A 13,419-nucleotide genomic window follows, 5' to 3' on the forward strand; every position below is an offset into this window, starting at 1 on the left:
TTCCAAATTTTTAAACTTTTATTTCTATACTATATATTCAAATGATTCAATATTAGATGCATATGGATTTAAACACACACACACAAACACACACAATCTATGCATGCCTTAACTAAGTCAACACAACAATACAAGCAACTCTAATAAGATTCAAAGTATTTGCAATGAAATGTTCAGAAAGTCATATACATGTCAAGGTCTATAAACTAGGGAACTATCTCCTAATATACTCCTTTATTCCAGAAGAGGGTATCAGATCCCACCACAGATGGCTGTGAGCCACCATGGGTTGCTAAGAATCGAACTTAGGACCTCTGGAAGAGCAGCCAGTGCACTTAACCACTGAGCCATCTCTCCAGCACCCAGAATTTCCATTTCTGATAATGGCCAGAGATGAGTTGAGGCAACCTTCTCACTGAAGACAACAGAGAACAGCGGATGAGTTGTGTTTTTTTTTTTTTTTCCTTTTAAAAACAACTCCATCAGCCACATGCTGCCAGATGGAGGTCACGATAATCCGGGGGAAACAGTCAGCCACTTTCCCCAGGGAGTACCACTTCCGACTTGCTACTGAGAGAAGAGAAGGCCCTGAGCTGCTCTGCCCCAAACACAGAAAGCTCCTATCAACATACGATGTGGACAGCCAATATGTGGCTGACCCTGAGTCCATGTGGGACCCCTGATAACACTCCACAGAAATATTGGAACCGAATACGGTTTTATTTGTCCTCAATGATCGCACAGTTCTAAGAATAAGCAAATACCACTTTGTGCACATTCAAGATAACTCGAGAGACACCAAAACAAACGCTAGAACTTCCTCAAAGAGCACCGGGCTGGCCTGAAAGCTCGAGGCTTTCCCACCTGCTTCCAGCAAGTGCTAGGACCCTCTGAGGCCATCCTCGCCATCTCTCCAATAGTCTTTGGGCATTTTGATCTTTTCTAACCCTGGACTGTCTTATTTCTAGCTCGCCTTGGGCAGTAACTCAGTTGACTCTTAGCTCAACAGCATGTCGTCATCTAGAGTCACGTTTGTTCTCTCATGGCAATGCAGCCTTGTTCCTGACCACGTCCTCACAAGAGAAGAGAAACACTTGGGTTCGGTGGAGAATGAATGAGAATGGCCCCCATAGGTGCAGATACGTGGATGTTTGGTTCCCAGTTGATAGAACTATTTGAGAAGGATTAGGAGGTGTGGCCTTGTTGGAGGAGGTGTGTCACTGGGGGTGGGCTCTGAGGCTTCAAAAGCCCATGCCAGGCCCAGTCTTGGTCAGTCAGTCAGTCTCCCCTTCCCGTGTGTGTGTGTGTGTGTGTGTGTGTGTGTGTGTGTGCGCACGCGCGCACATGTGCATTCACAGAGCCACAGAGCTAGTTTGGTATTTGGTACCGTCTATGGCTTGGGACATCCACTGGGGTCTTGGAATGCATCTCACATATGCATTCAGTATAAGGGCACTCAGTATGCATTTATCAGTTTATGATATAAACATTTGCTAAAGTCTTGTTATTTTTCAGGGAATTGGCAAACTTCTCAAGACACAAGGATATTTTTCCATGTCTGCTATAGAGGATCTAGAGAAACTGCCCATGACTTCAGACTTTCTCCCAATTTAGAACAAAAGCACTGACTTCCATGTTTCAAGGCAAAGCAACTGATCCCTGTAGTTTTCTATGGACATTTCGGGTCCTTGCAGAGCCTGTCTCCACTACAGCAGGCATGCACAGATGTCCTTGCTCCTGGAGCAGTGGTTCTCAACCTGGGGGTCACAACCCCTTTGGGGGTTACATATCAGGTATCCTGCATATCAGATATTTATATTATGATTCACAACAGTAACACAATTACAGTTATGAAACAGCAACGAACTAATTTTATGGTTGGGGGGGTCACCACAACATGAGGAACTGTATTAAAGGGTCACAGTGTTAGGAAGGTTGAGAACCACTGTTCTAGTGTCCTGTTAAGTTTAGCTTTACTCCAGACCCTGTGTCCTGAGTGGTTCTTTTGTTGTGGTGCGGTCTTTTTGTTTGTTTTTGTTTTGTTTTGTTTTGTTTTGTTTTTTGGCAAGTTAACACAAGTTAGAGTTATATGAGAGGAGGAACCTCAATTGAGGAAATGCATCTACCAGATTGCTCGTAGGCAAGTCTGTAGGGCATTTTCTTTATTAATGATTGATACGGGATGGCTCTGCCCAATGGGGTCGATGCCATCCCTGGGCAGGTGGTCTTAGGTTCTATAAGAAGGCAGGCAGAGCAAACCACGAGCAGCAAGCTAGTAAGCAGCTCCCCTCCGTGGCATCAGTTCCTGCCTCCAGGTTCCCACCCTGATCCCCGCCGGGGGTGGGTTGTGACCTGAGTGTTGTAAAATGAAACAAACCTCCCCTTTCCAAGCTGCTGTTGGTCATGGTGTTTATCGCAGCAACAGAATCCCTAACTAAGACATCCTGAACTGGAAACCAAGGGCTATTATGCAAAGCAGAACTCATTCTGGTTTGAGGAGGATGCCAACTCCAGAGATAGACTTAATGGAAAGCTATTGGGGACCCCAGTGGTGGCAGGGATTTCACTTCATGGTTTATCAGTCACTTCTCTGTCAGTGTGACAAAATTCCCAACAGAAATAACTTAAAGGAGGAAGGCTAGTTACAGCGGGGAAGGCAGGAAGGCGCGGCAGTACTTACGGTGGCGGGAGTGGGTAGCGGTGGCCTGGTCACACGGCAGTGGATAGGAAGCATGGGCCAGAACCAAAGATGAGTACAACCTTCGAGACCCTGTCCCTCATGAGCCCCCTCTGCCAGCTAAGCCCTAACTTCCTGAGAGTTCCACAGCCTTCTAATATAGTAGCACTATAAACTGGGGAATGTGAGCCGGTGAGGGACATTTCAGATCAAAATCTAAGAGATACAAAGACTCAGGCTCGAGCATGTAGGTCATAAAGACAACTGAGGAGTCAGTAGGAAGCAGGTCACTTCCTGCAGGTTAAGGAGTATTTTAATAAAGGTGAGTGGCCCTGTTCCAGATCCCCTGCTACACCACATTCAGGACCATCATGCTCAGCTGTCTCCTTTCTGGTCACCAGCCACCCACCAGGGAACTGTCCCATACTTCCAAGGTGCTCCTGATGCTTGGCCCCTAACCAGCAGAACCCATTCTCTGTGGGCTAGCTTCCTTCTTGATAGAGACAATGGTGGCCACTCACTGCACATCTATGCGTTTCTTCCTTTCTGCCCATTAATTGCTGATACCATCTCTCTCTTTGTGGCATCTGAAAGCCACCCTTTCATTTCTCTCCTTCAGCTTCCTGGGGTCATGCCTTCTATTTCCTCACTGCTCTACCTGTCAGCCAAAAAAAAAAAAAAAAAAAAAAAAATCACTTTAAATGCTTTCCATTCTAAGACTATCAAATCTCCCATGGGCCTCTCTTATCTTTTATTACCATTCCTGCCCCTTGAGATGTTGATATTTTAATATCAGTATCATTAGTACTTAATACAGGCCTATAAAATTGTCTGTGTACCATAAATGTCTGATGGCTCCCTGTTACTCAGAAACGGACCGGCAAGTTCAGAGGACCACAGTGTAACAACTCGGCTCCTTCATCCTTAACCCGAGACTTGTGGGTACTACAGGGTGGAGGAGGAGAGGTACAGTTTCATCTTGGGGTGCCCAAACAGCAGAGAGTACAGGGCTTCCAGAGCACGTGAGGTTTCCAGACTCCTCAGAGAGTTTAGTGAGAGGACAGAAGAGCTGAGGTTCTGAGAGCTAGGCTATCCTCTCATCAAGCACACCGAGCAGACCGCTCCTGACTGGCTCTTGTCAGCTGCACGGCACACTGAGTGGTGCAAGCCAGAAGCGGGTCCATTCTTCCACATTTGTTTTTTCTGAATGGAGGTTGTAACTCCTCACTACTCTCACGGGGCCCTCTCCTCTCCGATTCTACTCTATCTCAAACAGCCCCTTCGGCTTTCACAGTTTGGATTTCCCTTTATTCCTGGGTTAGGGTCAAAACTCAAATCCTAGCTCTTCCGTTTACCACCTCTGGGATGTCGGGCAATACTCTGAGGTAAGTATCACTGTTTTCCTCTCTAGAGTCCGTGAAGAAATCGCTTCCCCTTAGGGTTAAAGATTGAATGTGACTCCAGATTTACAGTGTAACATGGGATGCCTGGTACACCATCCCCTCTATTCTTAAGGACTTCAAGAATCACCTCTCCTTTCTAATATAAGAAATCTGAAAAGACTGGCACTAACCATCCACTCTTCCTCCACACTGTACACCCCACGGCCCCAGTCCTTCCAATGTCCACACTGTACCATTTTACAGGGATGCTTCGAATGGATCTTAACCTCTAGTTGCCTGGTCCTCTGCCTTTTGGACTCATCCATGCATTGTGCCCATCCCGACACTGATCTTTAAACAATGTCTTTGATATCTACTGAGTATATATTCTTTCCATCCTCTGAAGGAAATGATGGATCTGTTCATCTCTTCTCTTCTGCCTTCCCTTCTTCGTGTCCCAAGGCCACTGATAGACACTGTAGCACATGTGCCCATCATAGATGCAGAAAACATAAAAACTTCCTTCAAACTCATTTTCATGCCTTAGTAACATTCTTTCAGGGAGCTGGGCTAATTTTATTTAGCCAATCTCAAATTATTAGACATTTAGATTGTTTTTAATTTTTCACGATCATGAAAATCCTTGTGGAACAATCTTTGTGCACCTTTTATTACTGCCTCAGGGCACAATACTAGAGGTAGAACTATAAAATCAAGCGTGTTTTGAAAGTCCTTTAACATGTACAGCCACACTGCCCTCCAGAAAGGTTGCACTAATTTATCTTATTTTAGTTCTTTACAAAGAACTCCCGAGGTATTTACCAGACCTCTCTTCAGATAATTGGTAGAGCTTGGAGTTGGCTTATAATGTCCCCCAAACTATAAATACTTAAACAGTTGATTCAAGGACAGGGCATTTACATTTGCTTCACCATGTTAATATACCACCCTGGTGCTACTTTAACAAGATGGATCCTATTATTTTCCTTGGGCACGTCAATTCACAAAGAACCGGTGGCATATTTTAAAAATTGATCTAACCAGCTTTAGTTGTGTCAAGCAACTGAAGTAAATGAGCATATGTACTCCATTTGTCAAACAGGCACAGAGCAGGGAGTGACTCCTCACTTCAAAGACCTCTGAAGTCTGAGTTAAAATCATCGTCTTTACTTCTGGGTAGAAATCACACTTGCATCAGTAACCATTCTTGACATCTGAAAAATTAGTGCAGAATGTCTTCTGTGTTAAAACCAAAGACAATTCATATTGCACATTGACTTACACAGCCATTGCTCAAAAATTATTAAATAATTACCTGAAGACACCCTTTTAACTAAAATTTACCTCAGAGGCTTGCTGGGAAATCTTACGTATGAGACCTATATCTTTACTATGCTCTCTGATAAATTTGGCAGAAAAAAAAAACAGACTTACAGTCTCTCTTTTTTTTTTTTTTAAAAAAAAATTGAGTCATAAAGTAAATTGTGCTGTAAATCCCTACATCTTCATGGAAGCAAATCTGTCAGCATTGCAATGAGATCTAACTTCTTTATGCACGGAATTCTGGGAAAGCCAAAGTGACGAGCCAAAGTTACTAATCATTGTGATGACGTGCCCCTCACAGAAAGATGCACAAGGACTGTCACTGTCGGGAGGGTGGGCTCTCAGCTCCACGTGAAGATGAAAGAGAGCACCTACTACCCACCCTCCAGAAACAGAATTTATTTATAGCTCTTTTTTTTTTTGAGAGATAAATAAAGCTCTCAGAGAAATAAAGAACACTGGAATTAAAACTACAAAGGACAGACTGATATAATTAAAGAAGCCTTCTGTTCCTAAGCACCGTAGATTACCGACTCCATGTCTCATTGGCTTAATAATGTGATTGCTATACAGGACTTACCTGTGAATTACACTGTGCAAATCCTGATTATAAACAGGAGTCTCTACCACTCCTTCACAGGACCCTGCTTTGTCAGTGGAAAAAGCGGGGACTGTAGTGACTCAGATATCAAATAATGGAGCACACTGTGATTAGATGCCAATTACTTAGGATTAATGAGATACACGTAGATTAACTTCACATATTCTTATAACTCTGTTAAGCAAAGCACCAATGGTTCCGTCCTTTTATTTTCATTTGGCTAATCTGTGCAAAGTCTACAAAGACCCATGAGAAATAAGTCAAAGGTACTTAATTCACGTAAAAAGTATTAATTACTTTATGTACTAAATTTATTAGTTACATAGCATGTGCTCCAAAAGGTTTGGTAAGTAGAATACATAAACTAATTAATTGTAGCTTAATTTAAATTCACGTGCTGGTGATACATTTAACGTTGGTGGACCAGTGTGATGAGAAATTTACTCAAGCAGGTAATGTGTGTTCACGCAGGGCCAAAAAACAGACAAGCATTTTAAATGACAGGCATAAATGAAAGTCAATATTTAGCTGAAGTTCAGTTTCAAACTTTACTTTCAAATTAACATTTCTACTTGAATTAAAAAAATACACACTTGTTGTGGATCACTGAAAAAGCAAGTTAGCTGGAAGGAAAACCATCTGTAACTTACCACTGAATAAGGGAGCAAGGATTGTTGAGGTAGTTTACAGACTTCACAGCTTTTAATAACAATATGGAGAGCTCATCTTCAAATACAAGCCCAGGCCTTTGGTCTAGAGCAATGGTTCTCAACCTATAGACTGCGCCCCTTGAGGGGGGGGTGAACCACCCTTCACAGGGGTTGCATATCAAATATCCTGCATATCAGGTATTTACATTAGGATTCATAACAGTAGCAAAATTACAGTTATGAAATAGCAACAAAATGATTTTATGGTTGGGGGTCACCACAACATGAGGAACTGTATTAAAGGGTCACAGCATTAGGAAGGTTGAAGACCACTGGTCTAGAGCTACCGATTCAGTAGAGATGAGAAGTCAAAGCGATCTGCACACAGGTAAGTCTAGATACAGTCAACTCTTGCTGCCCAGAGGATGGAGGCAGGACTGTGAAATGCAGTGTTCTGGACACGACATGTCCATGGCACTCACGAACTCACAGCAGCTGTGGTTACCCATGTAAGACCTGCACAAGATGGCCCTGTCTATCATAGGTGGAGGAGGGACTCAAGAGCCCTGTCCTTCCCTGAGGAACTATTGGCAGTATTAGTAGCTAGAGGAAGAGGAGTCCTTTTCTTCAGGGGTAGAGGTCCTGGAAAATTGTCCATGCTCCAGGAAATACCACCCTCCAAATGCTCACCCAGAAAACATAAAACAAGAACATGTGAAAGTAGCTGCCAGGGGGGTTTTGTTTAGAACAAAGGGTTTCCCTGGAATGGGAATTGGGGGTGAAAATGAACATCATATTGTATAAAACTGATGATAAATAAAGAAATACATTTTTAATGAAAAAAGGACGAAATACTTCCCAGAATGCACCTTTTCACATGCATGTGTGGGTGAACACAAGCAGATTTGTTTATGATGGCTTATCCCCCTCACACCTTTTCTGTGTAGGAATGTGGTCTAGTTGAGGAACTCCGGTCCCTTTAATAAATGGCATTCAGAAAAGTGACACAAGGGACTGTGAGTGCCAGGGCAAGCGCTGGTCTTTCTTCAGACCTAAGGCTAGACCGTAAAAGGAACATTCAGCAAAAGGGTGTTCTTTTCCCATCTTTGAAAGTACCAAGGTCTTCGATGAGCTGGCCTGACACACTCTGACTCCCCTTTCCAGCCTATCACTGCTCTCTGCCTGTTTCTGAGGTTGAAGGCCAATGACATTAACCACTTTGGGATAAAAGCGGCAAGATCCAGATTCACTGCTCTTGTCTACGTACTCAAGAGTAAACCCAAACAGGCAACACACTTCCTAGCTGCAATTTAAAACTCCTAATTCTAATTCAGTTTATTTCTTTGAAGCTTCAGTTTTAGTACAGTAAGCAGGGTGGAAAGCAACGGGAAAGATAGAAATCTTTAAAAGGAGCTCCTGGCATTAATTAGTGCAAAACATTAAAAAAAAAATCGAAAGTAGATCTGATTTCTCTCTTAAAACATGAGCCTGAGTGCCTACCACCTGGGAAGGTGACGTCATGAAACAGTGGCTGTGAGCATCGTCTAGTAACATTATAATGTGAACCTCTGGCTTCTGGACTATATGAGGAAATACTCATTTCAGGGATTCTCTGTCATTTACCACCCTCCCTTATTGCTCCCTGGCTAGTTTTGAAACTAGAGGGGGTTCTCCATCTGTCAATCATGCCTCCAGAAGATCCTCTCACCAGAACACGGCTTTCCATTTGAACTAGCAATTTTGTTTGTAGTTGTGTTGAGAACGTTAGCTCACTATTGGTCATACCACCCCCCCTTTCTGTGCCGATGTGGAAACTCAGAGGTAAATGTGCCAGCTTAAGTCTAACTTCTTAACAAAACCTTATGGCTCACAACATGATTCATTTTAATTTAATTTAATATAATGGTCTTTATATTCCTTTCATACTGAATTAACAAAGTAATTTACTTTAATCTTAATTTATTTCTTTTAATAACCTGAAATGGGGTTTCCCTTTTCTCCCTAACTTTTCTACTTGTTTACTTTAGGTGACAAAATTGTATGTATTTATCATCTATACCATACTCCTTTCATATATTTATACATGTGGAAGGCTAGCTTTCAACTAGTTAGCATTTGATTACCTCATACTTATCCTAGGAGACTGAAAACTATTCTCTTATCCATCTGCAACAATGCAGTACATTAACTGTGGTCTCTATGATATACAAAAGATCTCTTGAAACGATTCTTCCCAACTAAAGATGTTATATACCCTTTGACAATCATCCTCCCAAACCCTCCACTCACACAAAGCTGTGGGAAACACATTCTGTTCTCATCTCTGAGCTTAACTTTTAAATAGTCCAAAGAACTGTCAAATACTTTCCAATAACAAATTATTTAATGTAGTAATAGAAATGAGTAGGAAGAAAATAAATATGAAACTACATAACATGTTCAAGCCAATAAGAAACAGTTTTGCATTATCTACACTGCTATCTGTTGTCTTATTGGCTGCAAAAAACCACATACAACAAATCCTTCATATCTGTAGGTTTTTCATCCACAGATTCAACTAAACTAAGATGGGAAATGTTTGGGGAAAAACTGCATCTGGAGTCACACATACAGACTTTCCCCTTGTTATTCCCAAGCAACAGAGTTTAACAGCTATTTATGTTATATTGTGTTTATATTAAGTGATGCAGAGATGATGAAAAGCACCTAGAAAGATGTGGGATTATAATGTAAATATCCTGTACCATTTTATATAAGAGACTTGAGCTTCCTCAGATCTTGGTATACTATGGTACCTTAGAACCAATCACTGGGTATATTCACAGTCTATCTATGCACCTGAAAGTAATATACCTTAGATTGTGCTTAATGAAACCCAAGCTATCACCTTAACCATGATGGCTGGCCTAGAACTCACTCTGTAGACCAGACTGGCCTTAAACTCACAGAGATCTGCTTGCCTCTGCCTCCCAAGTTCTGGGATTAAAGGGATGCGCCACATTACCTGGACTTCCAGTAGATCTATTAAAATACATTAGATACAACTCAAACCTTAGTTTTCATTAAAAAAAAAAAACATTTAGCAACCTAAAACTAAAGGACAATAGCTTAACTTCTGAAAAGGAATCTACCCGAGATTTACCCTGGGCATAATATTTACTGGTGAAGTTTTACAGCTATTTCTGTTAATACCATAAACAATAGAGCAGCAGCTCCTCCGATGAGTTCAGAAGTCCTAGCAGTTGTACATAGCTGAGAAAAACCAAAGAACTACAAGGCAAAGGATCAACAATATAGTCGTAATCTGTAGATATTATGTTCTAAATCTGAAACAAAGTTAAAAGAACCTATGGGCACATGAGAACCAAGGAATTTATCAAAATACCTATACAGACTCACAAAACTCAAAAGTCTTACATAAAACAGGTCAACAAATTACAATTTAAAAGACTCCAACAACAGCAATAAAAATTTTAAATAACTAGGAAAAGCTAACAAAAAATATACAAAACCCATGTGGACATCATAAGACTTCACCACAGGACATTAAAATCTCATTAAATGTAGTAGTGCACTGTACTTATCATACTAGACGTCTTATGAACTTGTAAGCATTTCTCAAAAGAACTCATCTAGCTTCCAAGTAAGTAATTCTGCATGGGGGGAATTCATCTGAGCAAGGCCCAACAATTCAAAAGGTTCATGAGATTAAAGACTACTAATATCTGCATTATTATATAAATAAGCTTGATTGTTACTTTAAAATTTTCATTTCTTAGTTTCTGAGTCAGACTCTAGAGAATTCTAGAGAATTCCTAGCAAAATGTAAGCCTCACCTGTCCAAAGACCAGGTAACTTCCTGGGATTCTGGGAGTTGTAGTTCTTTGAAAGTAACAACAAAGCCTCATGGGAAAGTACAGTGGCTTATGGGTTTTGTCCATATAAGCCCCAACAATACATGCCTCAGGGCCACACAGCTGAAAAGTTTTTCCATCTTGATCAGTATTTAATATTTTAATAAAAGCTTGCTTTAATTTGGCCAGAATGGTGGAACTGGTTTTTTTTTTGTTGTTGTTTTTGTTTTTGTTTTTCTGGTGAATTTCAATACTAACACAATGTGAAATACAAACATCTACTTCTATGCATACACTTTTCCTCAACTTCAAAGAAACTAAGTGTCCATCAATGGAAAAAAATGGATAAAAATGAAATAAAACTTATTCGGGACTGCATGTACCACTTTTGTGCTGTCTAGACACCACTGCCTCACCCTCCCACCGTCATTTGATTATATCATCCTGTGGCCAGGGACACATCTATCTGGAGGCAGGTAAGTGCCACCAGATAAAACCCAATCAAAGCAGCTCAGTCCTGTGACTGTTAGCAGTTCTAGCAAAAATGGAAAGAAAGAAGCAGTTACTACCAAGACTGTGATGGACGAATTGGAGCAACTTGGGGGTGGGTGGGATGGGTGGGGTGTTTTATTTGAAACATCTTTGCTCATTACAATATAGATCCGACATATTTAGTTGCATTTGTTTTGGTGCCAGACACTGACGGCGGCTTGCAGACGGCTATCCTTCCCTTCCACGATCACAAAGAAAAGTCTGAACGTTTTTCTGATACTGGGTGATCCGGTGACTCAGGAAATAAACAGAACCAATCCTGACTCGCATGGGCTGTGAAAGATTCCCATCTTACTAGTCCAGCCCCCTCTGTAGACACAAGGATAGAGTCTAGAATGTCCACAGAAAACCATCCCAATGGACACTGAACGGGTCCTGACATAAAATGGAGCAGTATCTGGGTATCACCTACATACATTCCCCCACACATTTTAAACCATTTTCGGATTGCTACTAAACCTAGAACAATGTACATGGTTCTTTACATTGTACACCTTGCTAAATCTAGCATAATGCAATGTTTATACTGGTTGTTTATATTGTACACCTTGGAGAATAATAAAGAGGAACACATTTGTATGTGTTCAACAGGAGCACTTTTTTTTTACATTTAAAAATTTTTAGATTTATTTATTTTATGTGTGTGAGCATTTTGCCTACATGAATATCTGAGCACCCATGCATGACTGGTGCCCATAACAATCAGAAGAGAATAGGAGACGGCCTGAACTGGAGTTACAGGTGGTTGTAAGCCACCATGTGGGTGCTGAGAACCAAACCCCGGCCCTCTGCAAAAACAAGTGCTCTTCATCACTGAGACAACTCTCCAGTCCCTTTCAGAAGATTTTTTAAAATTTTAATCTGTGGTTGGCTAAATACATGGATGCAGAGCCAATGGACCAGGGAGGCTGGCCTGATTGCTGAATGACGACAGACTCTGAGATGGCAAGGGGTGTAACTCAGTCAGCAGAATGCTTGCTTAGCATGCATGATGCCTTCAGTTCCATCCTCCAGGTCAATAAATCTGCTCCCTGGTCTGGTTTCTGTTGCTGTGATACACACCAGGACCGAAAGCAACTTGGAGAGGAAAGGTTATCATTGAGGGAAGCCAAGGCAGGAACTTAAGGTGGAAACTGAGGCAGAGACCATGGATGAATGCTGCTTACTGGCTCATTCCCTGCTTCTGCATAGCTAGCTTTTTTAATACACCTCAGATATACTCGCCCAAGGATACTGTGGTCCACATTGGGCTATACCCTGTTCTGTAAATTAGCAATCAAAAAAAAAAAATACCCTCATCCTCACAACTACAGACATGCTTACAGGCCAAACTGATGAAGGCCACTCTTCAAGTGAGGTTATCTCTTGCGAGGTGTGTCAAGTTGCTAACCAAGACTCGCCACCACTTCTGGCATGATGGCATTTATCTATAATCCCAATACTCAGGAGTTATAGGCAGGTAGATCAGTCATTCAAGGTCACCACTTCATAGTGAGTTCAAGATGAACCTAGATGTCATGGGATCTTGATAAAGGAAGAAAGAGAGGGAGGGAGGGATGGGCAGAGGGCGGGGAGAAAGAGACCATGATCTTTGCTAGACTGGGAATTCCAGTGGGAAGGCTGCTACCTTGTTTCTGAAAAGAGAGCTATTCCTTCTGCTGCTGGCTGCCTGGAGTCCCGGCTGTCACCTCATACCCGGGGGATGCTTGCTTGAGGATCAGGGCAGGAGGATGGAATGGCCTCATTAAGCCAGAAAATCACCTGCCTCAGAACTGGCTCTACCTCCTGATTAGTTACGTAATTATTTCCTTCCAGCAATTAAGCCATTTGAAATCTTGTTTTCTTGTACTTGCAATAAAAATCATCCAAACTGAATCTGTGCAAAGCATAGCATAAGACAAATAAGGCTTGCTGAAACAATTCACCATCACTGCCACATAAACTGCAAAAGCAAACAACTTTTAAAAGGACGTGTCAAGCTTAGGATGTGATTTCACCAACACAAAGGGGCAAAAATACACACTATTCAAAAGCCTGGCTGAAAGGTTTTTAATGTATGTATATTTAGGGTGCCTGTGGCCCTATTCATGCCACAGCCCTAAAACTTGCTTACAGAACTCTTTTGATCAATTCTGGCAAAGTCAATCACGGTGTTGTTTCAGGAAATCAATATGACATACACAAAACCCTTTTTCTTTTAGGAGAAACAAGACTTTGAAATTGCCTTTCCTTGGCGGTGTCCTAAATCCTCACTAAGCCCCGACAAGGAATACAACAAAGCTCAGAAACGTCTGACCAATTAATAAAAATGTGGTTCCAAAGCCCGGCTTTCAATTTTGACAGAGTATAAAATTAAGAAATATATACAAATGCAAACTGA

At 41.6% G+C, this 13,419-nt stretch overlaps 1 protein-coding gene across 2 annotated transcripts in view; it reads right to left on the reverse strand.

The window, feature by feature from the left end:
- The window catches only part of Ano6 (anoctamin 6), a 186,644-nt gene that overhangs the window by 63,616 nt on the left and 109,609 nt on the right, over positions 1–13,419 (reverse strand). The gene's annotated exons all lie outside the window — the stretch shown is intronic.

The sequence above is a fragment of the Peromyscus eremicus genome, chromosome 20, assembly GCF_949786415.1.
Source record: "Peromyscus eremicus chromosome 20, PerEre_H2_v1, whole genome shotgun sequence".
Lineage (NCBI taxonomy): Eukaryota > Metazoa > Chordata > Mammalia > Rodentia > Cricetidae > Peromyscus > Peromyscus eremicus.